General features: G+C 35.3%; 1 long non-coding RNA gene across 1 annotated transcript; it reads right to left on the bottom strand.

Annotated features, from left to right (window-relative positions):
- Positions 1 to 6,796: 6,796 nt before the first annotated feature.
- On the bottom strand, positions 6,797 to 9,076 carry LOC111915403 (uncharacterized). Its single transcript, XR_002858164.3, has 3 exons — positions 8,611 to 9,076; positions 7,920 to 8,000; positions 6,797 to 6,984 (listed from the first exon to the last, which is right to left on the bottom strand). It is a non-coding gene; the product is annotated as an uncharacterized LOC111915403 (long non-coding RNA).
- Positions 9,077 to 10,502: the final 1,426 nt, after the last annotated feature.

Consider the following 10,502-nt stretch of genomic DNA (forward strand, 5'->3'; position numbering starts at 1 on the left):
TCATGTCAAGTATCACAACAATGCAAAGTAGTAAACATGCAACAACATTATCTATTGCATTAATAGTATAATTTTGATTTCAAGTGTGCTCTTACATATCATAAACAACATAATGAATGTTAAAAATAAAAGACGAGTCTCAACTGCTCCGTCTTCACCAAACCTGGTCTTCGTACCTGTCTATCTGTGACTTGAGAATACAAGTTATTTTGAAAGCGAGTATCAGCCAAAAAGCTGGGCAATTCATAAGTATTTATGAGTCTTTGTCTTGGAAAAATTGTAAAGGAAAGACTTGTAAATGTTTGAAGAAAAGTTTGTATAAGTATGAAATGTTTCTACCAAGACCTAACTGTTTTGAAAGTAGTCTTCTACCAAGACCCAATTGTTTTGAAAGTAGCCTTCTACCAGGACCCGACTGTTTTGAAAGTAGCCTTCTACCAAGACCCGACTGTTTTGAAAGTAGCCTTCTACCAAGACCCGACTGTACGACTATTATTATTATTCTAATCTACCTCATCGATCATGTGAATATGTCACATAGTAAAGGTATTAATAATATATTAACTGGAGTTTTATATCGTTTTGTAATTGTCGTAAGTACTGTAGTATTTTTAATAAGTGACTACTTTTGTACTATTTTGACTTAATTGAGGGTTAAGGCATAATGTGATGGCTAGATCGTATGCTAAACGCTCCATGTCAAGAGATTATGGGAACCAAACGCGACCCCTGCAATGATTGCAAGTCGCGAACATCCACATTACTATGATCACGTATACCCAATATAACTATCATAATGCATTGTAATTCATTGGTATAGTTAGATCGTGAAATTGTTCCATGCTATAGCACCTTGTTATGCCTGTTCTGTTATCGTGTATTGTAATCGTATTTTTGTAAGCGTATTCATGTAAGCATATCTATGTAAACGTATTCATGTAAGCGTATCAATGTAAACGTATTCATGTAAAATGTAATCTACTAGTATAGACTCATAAATGAACCGAATCTTGTGTGATTCCTTGTACATGGAATTGTAAGTAGTATCTCCTAACTATACCTATAATAGTTACTAATAATGTATGTGTATAACCGAAAGTATGCCTTTGCTACCCAAAGGTACTGAACTGACCGAGGAAATTTTTGTTTCTATATATGACTACATGATATATAACTAATATTTAGACGACATTCGGACGACTAACCGATAACCTAAAGCCACATCTAAACGAGGAAAAGGAAATAAAGTGAACTAGCCTTCCTAAGTCCTTTAAACATTACTTATATAACTATACATATATGGGCATGCATTTGATAATATAAAATCATAAAAGAATTTTCGTAAGACGTTTGAAAACTTTAATACTAAGAAACGATGACTTGATGTCAGTTTATAAAACGATTTGAAAGTATTTTGTTTGATAAGACAATTTAAGTATAAGGAAGACCTTTGTTTGAAACTCAGTTGTAAATGAGTTTAAAAGGAAACATACAATATGTAAGACAGTTTAATAAAGAGTTTTAAACATATAAAAACATTTAAGAAAGTCATTTGAAGAAATCTGTCTGGTAAAAAAGTTAACGTATAGTAAATCCATATGCATGCTAGTTATTAATCACATGTGATTGATATAATAACTAAACATGATTCAACATGTATTCCCCCCCCCCCCCCCCATAAATCATTTATAAACATTTACAAAACATTTAAAAGGTTAATTAAGGGGTATGAACTCACCTGTAGTGAGTGGTTTGGATGAACGGACTAAATAGGATTCTAAGTGTCAAGTGAAGACTTGAGCACACACAAGAATCCTAGTTAACATATAATAACACATATATGTATTCAATTAGTCATTAAACAACTAATTAACAAAGGTAAGACATCCTAAGGCATGTAAAACACTTGATTTAAGTGCTATAAGTCCTAAGGATTGCATCTAAGGTTCGTAGGACTTGACTATGGAGTTTAGGGGGTCAAGAGGACCCTATATCGGATTTTACGGTTTTGTGACCATAACTCATTGAGTTTACGGCCGTAAACTCATGCTCCTTTGACCACTTTGTGATTTGAAGCCTCATAAGTCCTTAAATGCATTTCTACTTGAAGTATAAGCCTATGGAAGGTATTAGGGCACCATTTCACTCCTAAATGGAGTTTACGGTCCGTAGACCATTTTCCTTTGGGTTTACGACCATAAACCCATATGGTTTATGGTCTTTTGATGTTTTCAAGTCCTTAAATCATCAAGGAAGGGATCTAAGCAAGTTTCCAAGGCTTAGGAGGTACTAGAGCACACTTTGGCACCCTTTTTAGGGTTTACGGTCCAAGAACATCTTGGACCGTAAACACCTTTGATCTAGTGTTTCCTTAGTGTTTTGTTGATGATTAGAAGTGTAACAAGTCTTATAACAAGCCTAGGTAAGAGTACTTACTATGTAGAAGCTTGAAAAGGTGTTTAAAGTCCAAGAACACTAGTGTGTGTTCTTGGTGAAACTAGAAGATCTACACATTTGGAATGATTTCATGGATGAAATCATGTAAGATCACTAGATTAAGATAGATATCAACTAAACAAGGAAGAAAACACTTACTTTCTTGAAGATTTTTGAAGAACTTTGGATGATACTTGAGAGAGAATATGTTCTAGACTTGGAAGTGTGAAAAAAAGCTAAGAATAACTAAGTGTCACGTATATAGTCATTAGGGTTTACGGACCTAATACCATTTGGGCCGTAAACTCCAAACTCTTGGAGTTTTTGGAACTTTATTGATGCACATTAAACCCTAGGGCATCCTCTCTCCTGATTTCTCTCAAAGTGCTAATCCTAAAATACTCAAACTTATTCCAAAAGCTTGAAAATTAGCAGAAACCGTTCTGACTTCTATTTAAGTGAAGGGTTGTACAGAATAGAAATTTCGGGTTGTCACAGCATCGGATGGGATCCGAGTGGAACTGGGAGCCGGAGGCCGAGATGTGGGAGCATTATCCGGATTTGTTAGATACAGCAGACTTCGAGGAGGATGTCTAGTTTGAATGGGGGAGAGTTGTTACATCCCCTATTTCCAAGTATTTTCAAATCCTTCCTTCATTAAATTAATATGTCATGATTGGTCTTTTAAAATGGTTGAATTTACCCCTAAGAGGCCCGAGGGGCAAATTGGTAATTTTGGTCGGAAGGGGAGTACGCTAGGCATACATTTGAGTACGCTAGGCGTACTCGGGCGCGCCTTAGTACCCAAGGCATACGCATATGTATGCAGGGCGTACGTATGTCTGACTGCAACCCTAACTTTTAGGGTTTTTTCGGTATTTAAACCCTATTATAGATCCTTTACCCCCATCCTTTCAGCCTCCAAGTCTTGAGATTGTTTCTTTGCAACCCTAACTTCTCTTTTGGGTGTGTGAGAGCGAAGAGTGTGTTTCTTGTGTGGTTAAAGAAGAAGGAGTTGCATCAAGGTGTTTGGAAAGTGAGGCAAGCTTGTATATCTGAGATCATCTTGTCATTTTGAAGCTCCAGAAGGTAAAAAGCTTATGCTTTTCTTCTTGTATTGTGTAGATTTTGTCCTGATAGCTTTTTAGTACTCTTCTTGTCCCAAAAGTCCCAATATTATGCATGAGTTGTTTTCAACGTTTCGAGCTGTCCTTTCAGACCCTAGGAAGGGTTCTAAGTTATAAAAATGCGGTCTCTTTGGCTATTTTCGCTTCATGTTGCTTATAGGAGGTCTTAATTGATTAAGACCATGCATTAAGGACTTTTTGGACGTCCAAAGTCTTAAAGTTTGAGACTTTATGGTTCTAAGATACATTAGGTCGATGGATCTGGAATTTTGGCTTAAGTGCTTAAGCCATTAAACACTTCTTTGAGTTTTGGACTCTGTGAGGGTACACATCACGTAAATGGAGTATTCCCCGCGTACACAGTCAATTCCCCTGTTTCCAGTCAATGCAAGGATCGCGTACACCTCGCATAGCCTCGGAGTATGCCCAACGTACGTCTTCTGATGGGCCTTTGTGAGTTATGTTGCGGTTTTAGGCCATCTTTCGGCAAGCACGTCTTGGGCCCTTGTTGGAATTTCTGAGTAGAAGTATTATGGGCCAGTTAAGGGAATTGGGCCGTAAGATGAGGTCTATTAGTGATTTGGGCCCAATTTGGAAATTTAGGCCAATTATGGGACTTATATATTTTGGACCTTTTTGTTCAAGGTTGGACTTGGGCTTTGGCCCATTTAAGGAAGAGTTAATGGACAACTATGAGTTATGAGATTTGAGGTGATAATCCATTTATTAATTGAGGTTTATTTATTATGATAGTTTGAGGTTTTTGTAAGCTAGCGGCCAGAGGTTCTGTTTGATACGTATGTGTAAGGTGAGTCTTACTCACTATATTTTCGGGTCGAACGCACCAAGGTTGGCCCATTGGTTTGATAACTTGATATCGTTGTTATGTTGAGTATGATGTAGTTATGCATGTTAGTCTGGTTATGCTACTCTAATAGGTCTATAGGACTACCTTTGAATAGCATGTTTATCTGCTTATGATATTATTTGTTATATGTCGACATATTGTGTGGGATGGGTTGAGGTTGTACTGCTTTGTGTTGTACCCAACAAACCCTGGAGCATACCAGATATGAGCTGAGGGCCAGAAAGGGCATGCCAGACTCATATTGAGGGCTCATAGGCATTCCAGATGCGAGCTGAGGACTAGGAAGGGCATGCCAAACTCGTACTGAGGGAAAGGGAGCAAGCCAGACATAAGTTGTGAGCCAAAGGGGCAAGCCAGACTTATGTTGTGGGCTAAGGGGTACATTGCATGCTGATATTATATTTGTACTGTTTGTTATGTATTGGTATTTTCGGGGAACTCACTAAGCTTTGGGTTTACAGTTTTGGTTATGTTTTAGGTACTTCAGATGATCGCGGGAAGGCGAAGGCTTGATCATGCACCTCCCCATGTTTTGTGTTATGATTTCTAGGAAAACTCGGATGTGAAACTCATTTTGAAAAAAAATTGTAATGAATGATGGTTTTTGCGTTTATTTAAAAAGTTTAAAATTTTCAAGAATTTCATGAGTGTTACAATGGGAGTCTTAACGTTCTTGATGATTTTTAGGAGTCAATCAATAATAAACCTTTTATTTATCACTACACACGACCTAAGGTTGATAACCTATCATGTTAAGTTGACACATTCTTGTTTCTATGCACCTTCTAGTTGGATTGGCAATTCTTATGAGTTCTATGGTTCTGATTTAACTGCAAAAGAGAAAGCACGATGGTAAATGAAAGTGCATTGACTAATATGGGCGAGTTGCATAACAACATGGAAGCACTGGTAGGCCATTGTGCTACCAGAAGGCAAGAAATTAAAAATAAGCAAGTTCAGTCCATGAAAGGGAAGCTAAATTTGAATTTGGTTTTATCCTAAACCATTTCTTGTGATTGTAGGTTGGAAATGAAAGATTCACATGGATGGGATGAAAGGCCTAGTATGCTCAAGAGTCATATTAAAGTGATATTACTAAATAACATATGATACTAATGGGTCAAACTAACAACAACTTGATACAATTGACTATTTATTAGAAATTGATTTTAATAAATATTCAATAAAACTTTTATAATTAAATTGAAAATTATTTATTTCATGGAAATAATAAATTCCATTAGCAAGTAACTTAATATACATAATATGGTATGATTTATAAGTCATGTACAAACTTTTGGACTAGTTGAATCCTTTTGACTTTTTCCTAAAAGACAAGGTTTATATTTTATAAAAGAGTTTATAAAAGTTTGACTTTTTTTCTTCTTCTTTATGCAATTTTCTAGATATGCATAAAAAGAAGAAGTGTATGACTTTGATAATCATGCTTTAAAGGCATGGGAAACATGCTTATGACAATAGGGATATGTTTGCTTAAAGTGCTAAGGATTAATGGTTAATAACTTCACTTTATGCATATAAATAAGAGAGCATGCGCTTGGATCATTTTCTCATTCATTCCTTGATACAAAATCCAAATCCTCTCTTCCTTCTCCCTATCTCTCTAGTTTTGGTTAGAAAACTTAAAGAACACTTGCATTTTCAAGCCCTCTTTAAGTTTATATTGGTTATGAACTTAAAGCTTAAGCGTTTAAGAGTTTTGGACTAGCATCTATATCAAGTTGAGTCATTGTTGGTATCTCAAAGGTTCCACATTCTTTAGCAACTTCCAAGCCTCCCAGAGGACCCAAAGAACTACAAAGTTTGTTATTTCTTCACCTCTTCTTTGGTTGGTCTTTTAATATTTCTATAACTTGCAAGAGGATCCTTGGTGGGTATACAATGTTTATGTTATTTCAAAAATTAAAGTCTTCCATTTTCATATTTTTCAAGTTTATGAAACTATTTTTGAACTAAAACCCAACAATTGGTATCAGAACCATCTTGCAAGTTTGGTTAGATTTTTGATTTTTGGAAATCTTAGTTCTTGGAGAATGTGGATAACTTGTTTTTCAAAAAAATAAGTTCATACATATTTTCTATGATAACTTTTTTGTTATTTTATGTGAAAAAAGTTTCATGCATCTTTTGTCATTTAAAGTTGTCTTAGAAAACAAAGGTTGTTTGATGTGTATATTGATGTATATGATGTGCATAAACTAGCCAAGGACCAATGGGTTGTTATGTTGGTAATTTTTGTTATAAAATGGTTATAATATGTCACACCCCCGACCGAGGCGGCGGAACATGCCCGGCTGTGCGACTAAGTTCATGGATCACATATAAATTGAATATACAGCACAAGTACAACAATAAACAAAACAACATTTCATTACATATTTATGTTTTCATACAAATTTCTTACAGATAGTAATAAGATAATAATACGAGTTTGCCTTAACAGTTAGGCATAATAGTTCAAAAGTATAAAATTAAAGTACTTGCGAGCCATGTTTTCCATCGTCTGAGTGTGCCTGAAATTTCACTGATTTCCTGAGAATACATGTATTTTGAAAGTCAACACGAGGTTGGCGAGAGTCACAGGTTTTCTGCTAGCCACAGTAATAATACTTTCAAAAGTCCAAAAGTATATTTTTCTTGTATAACAATAGTTGAAACAATGCTTGTCATGAGTCTTTAAAAGCCAAAAAGTAATTTTATAAATAAATCTATGCTTTTAAAGAAAACGTGTTTGTAATAACTTCATGAAAGTTTAAATATATCCATTGTATAAGTAACCAGTATACTTAAAAATAGTTCTGAAAGCAACCAAACCTATGGTTGTAGTGAAAAAGTGAGAGACATTCGTGTTAATGTTTTTAGTGAGTTCTATAATCGAGCTATAAACGAAAAGTACCCCTCCCTACGACGCTTCATAGGACGTCATAGTAACGATCGTAGACACATATCACCTGCTTCGATTGATCAGTCGATGGTTGTAGCTAGCAACCGCTGGTGGGGTTGTCGACCCCATATAGATCTATATATATGTACCTCGCTCCGAAGATTAACGATTATAGCAGTGTGGGGCAGACTAAGTGATTAAACTCAGCTAATGAATAGTAGCGTCTCACTCAAAAACCATTAACGAAAAGTTTGTGAATAACTCTCAGCCCTAACTTAATTATAGATAAGTACCGGGCATAATGAATTTCGTAGTATAGTATTTGTAAAGTCGAGTATGGTTGACGTATTTATAAAAGTATAAATTACTCGTTCTTATAGAGTTATGTATTTTAACATAACGATCTTGTATAAGTGTGAAAAGCCTTATGCATGATAGTATTCAGATATGGAAGTCTTTATAACTTTAAACTTGTAGCATGCATATCATATAAGACTTATGTATTTGCATAATAAATACTATTTAACACATGTATTCTTCCCCAAAAATAAATAAAATATTGAAAAGGGGCCGTAACTCTCACCTTATCGAGTGGTTAACGATTAGTTCTGAAAGTCGAGATGTGTTGCCGTGAGGTCGTGATTTCCGGGATAAATCCAATTTCCTATAAATATTTGTTATAAATCAATATTTGGTAGAGATTGGGTATTTGAACTAGTATAATGATTTATAATTTTTCTAAATGTTTATTATCTCAAAATTTATTTAAATAATCCATTTAAATAAATTTTTCTAAAAATTTAGTTTATTATTTTCCCAAAATATTTAAATAAATCCCAAAATTTTATTTAAATCAAAATACAATTTTATAATTGAAGATTTAACAACAATCAAATATAAAAATGTGTATATATGTAAAAATGAATTTATGAAATTTCTATTTTAACATTTTGAGCTTCTATTGAAAGGATTTTTCGAATTTTGGGTAGATTGTGAATATTTCAAATGTATGTTTAGGACTTAGGACCTAGTTTAAAAAGAGTTTTTGGGAGTAAGGGGTTGAATCTGGACAATATCATATTTGGGGGACTGTATGTGGCAAAATCGCATGCATGTTTGTGTATCTGATTCATAAACAGGAGGGAAACCTCCTGTTTGTCTTCTTCGTTTTCGTGATAGACCGAAGGCACAACCAAAATATATACAATGGTCCTTGATTTGTTTAACTCGATGAGAACAAAATAAAAATGAAAGGGAGGGTGGCGATGACTCACAAAGGTGGAGCAGCAGCAGAAACCGGCGGTGCTGGTGGTGGCTGTGAGCTGCGACGGGGGCTGACGGAGGTGGTAGTTCGGTGCTGCTGCCTTCGTTCTTCCTTCTTTCAACAATATTTTGATGAAGGAATTGTGAAGAAGCTTTTGGGGATCGAAATTAATAGCAATGACAGCTTAGGGATGAAGTTCTCGGGTGGTGACAGTGGGTGTTTGAAGGTTGCAGTGGGTGGTGGGTGATGGCCGGCAGGAGGGTGATTCGGTGGTGGCAGGAGGCTACTCCGGTGGCCTTCTGAAGCTTCCTTCTTGATTATTTCAACAAGGAAGACCAAAAAGGAGGAGGGAGGGGGCTGTGGTGATTTAAAACAACAGCAGGAATGGGTTGGGGAGGTGATTCATGGTGGTGATGTTGTAACTGTGAGAGAGGGAATTGAGAGAGAAGAAGAAGCTAATGAATTTGAGTGAGTTTATGAGGCTTCTCGTGCCTCTTTTTATAGGAAAAACTCATACTCTCTTGGTGATTCTTTGCACACAAAGGAGAAGAGAGTAGGAAGGAATGCACGTGGGTTTGATACCAGCTGGAAGATCAGGTTTTTGGAGCTTATCATCCCATGTGGGCCTCACATGGGGTTATGCTCCATTACATGCCCAAAACACACCTAAAACCGGGTGCCTCGGGATTCGTGCATCGAATATTTTTTCGAAATCATTTTTAGATAGAGTATAATTCAAGGATTCCAGAATCTCAAACGGATTAATTTTTGGAGTTACGGATCTCCGGGAATTTGCATTTGAAGTTTCACGTCTTAACAGCTCGCGGTATCCGTTTTCGCGACTTTTGTAAGTATTTTCGTAAAAATTATTTCAAGTGTGAAATTACATAATATATTTTGTCCTGAGTCCAAAAACACTCTCGGAAATCCCGTCGGCGAGGTATAAGTGTCTCAACGGTTCGATTCGGTTTTAAGCGATTAAAGAAAAACAGTATTTTACTATTTATTTTCTTAAAATGGTTGTATCTTATGCATACGAACTCCGTTTTTAACGATCTTTATATTTTCAAAAACAAGGGAACATGTACTATCATATTTTAATGTTTGTTTTGCTCAAAAATGATTAATGCTAAATTTCAGTTTTCGGACATATTAGTCAGCATTGGAGTTGAGCGATTTGATTTGGTTACTAGTTTACACGTTTGGCCATAAAAATATCAATATATATTACATAATAAGTGAATATAACTCATTTATATTTCATTTGATGCAGTTAAAGCTGAATGAGTTCATTACAAATAGATTTGCCGTAATTTAGTCGTTTGAAATCTATGCCCTAAATTCCGGGATGTCACATAATAATTTATTTATTTATTTATTCATATGGTATGTGTTGAGTCATTTAGTTGTAAAAGTTGAAACATTGTTTGTTCTATTTCGCATGTTTTTATTTACTAAGTCTTTTTATGTCGAAGCTTAATGTCTAGACTTAGTATTTTTTGTACACTCATGTTTCCTATAAATAGGGGTTGAGGATAAAAGTAGAGACACGAGTCATTCTGCTTATTTGGTAATCAGTATTGTATTAGAATTCTCTGTTCAATACAAACTTGCTGATTAATATTTACATTTTGGTGTTCCTATCATTGATTACTCATTCATCTAGATCATGATTGCTTTCTAAATCTCGATTACAATTCTCATCATTTGGTATCAGAGCAGGATTCAAACTGCGTTGATATGATTTTCATTCAAGAATCATTTGCATATTGAGTTACGCATTTATTCAAAATATTTCCGCGCTTTTGGTTCTGAAAATCTCTCTTGATCTTCAGATTTGAATCGATTCTGCATCTGAATTGTTTAGTCGAGTAATTGATTAGCAATTTGTGATCAATTCAT

Source organism: Lactuca sativa, chromosome 2, assembly GCF_002870075.4.
Source record: "Lactuca sativa cultivar Salinas chromosome 2, Lsat_Salinas_v11, whole genome shotgun sequence".
In the NCBI taxonomy this organism is placed as follows: domain Eukaryota; kingdom Viridiplantae; phylum Streptophyta; class Magnoliopsida; order Asterales; family Asteraceae; genus Lactuca; species Lactuca sativa.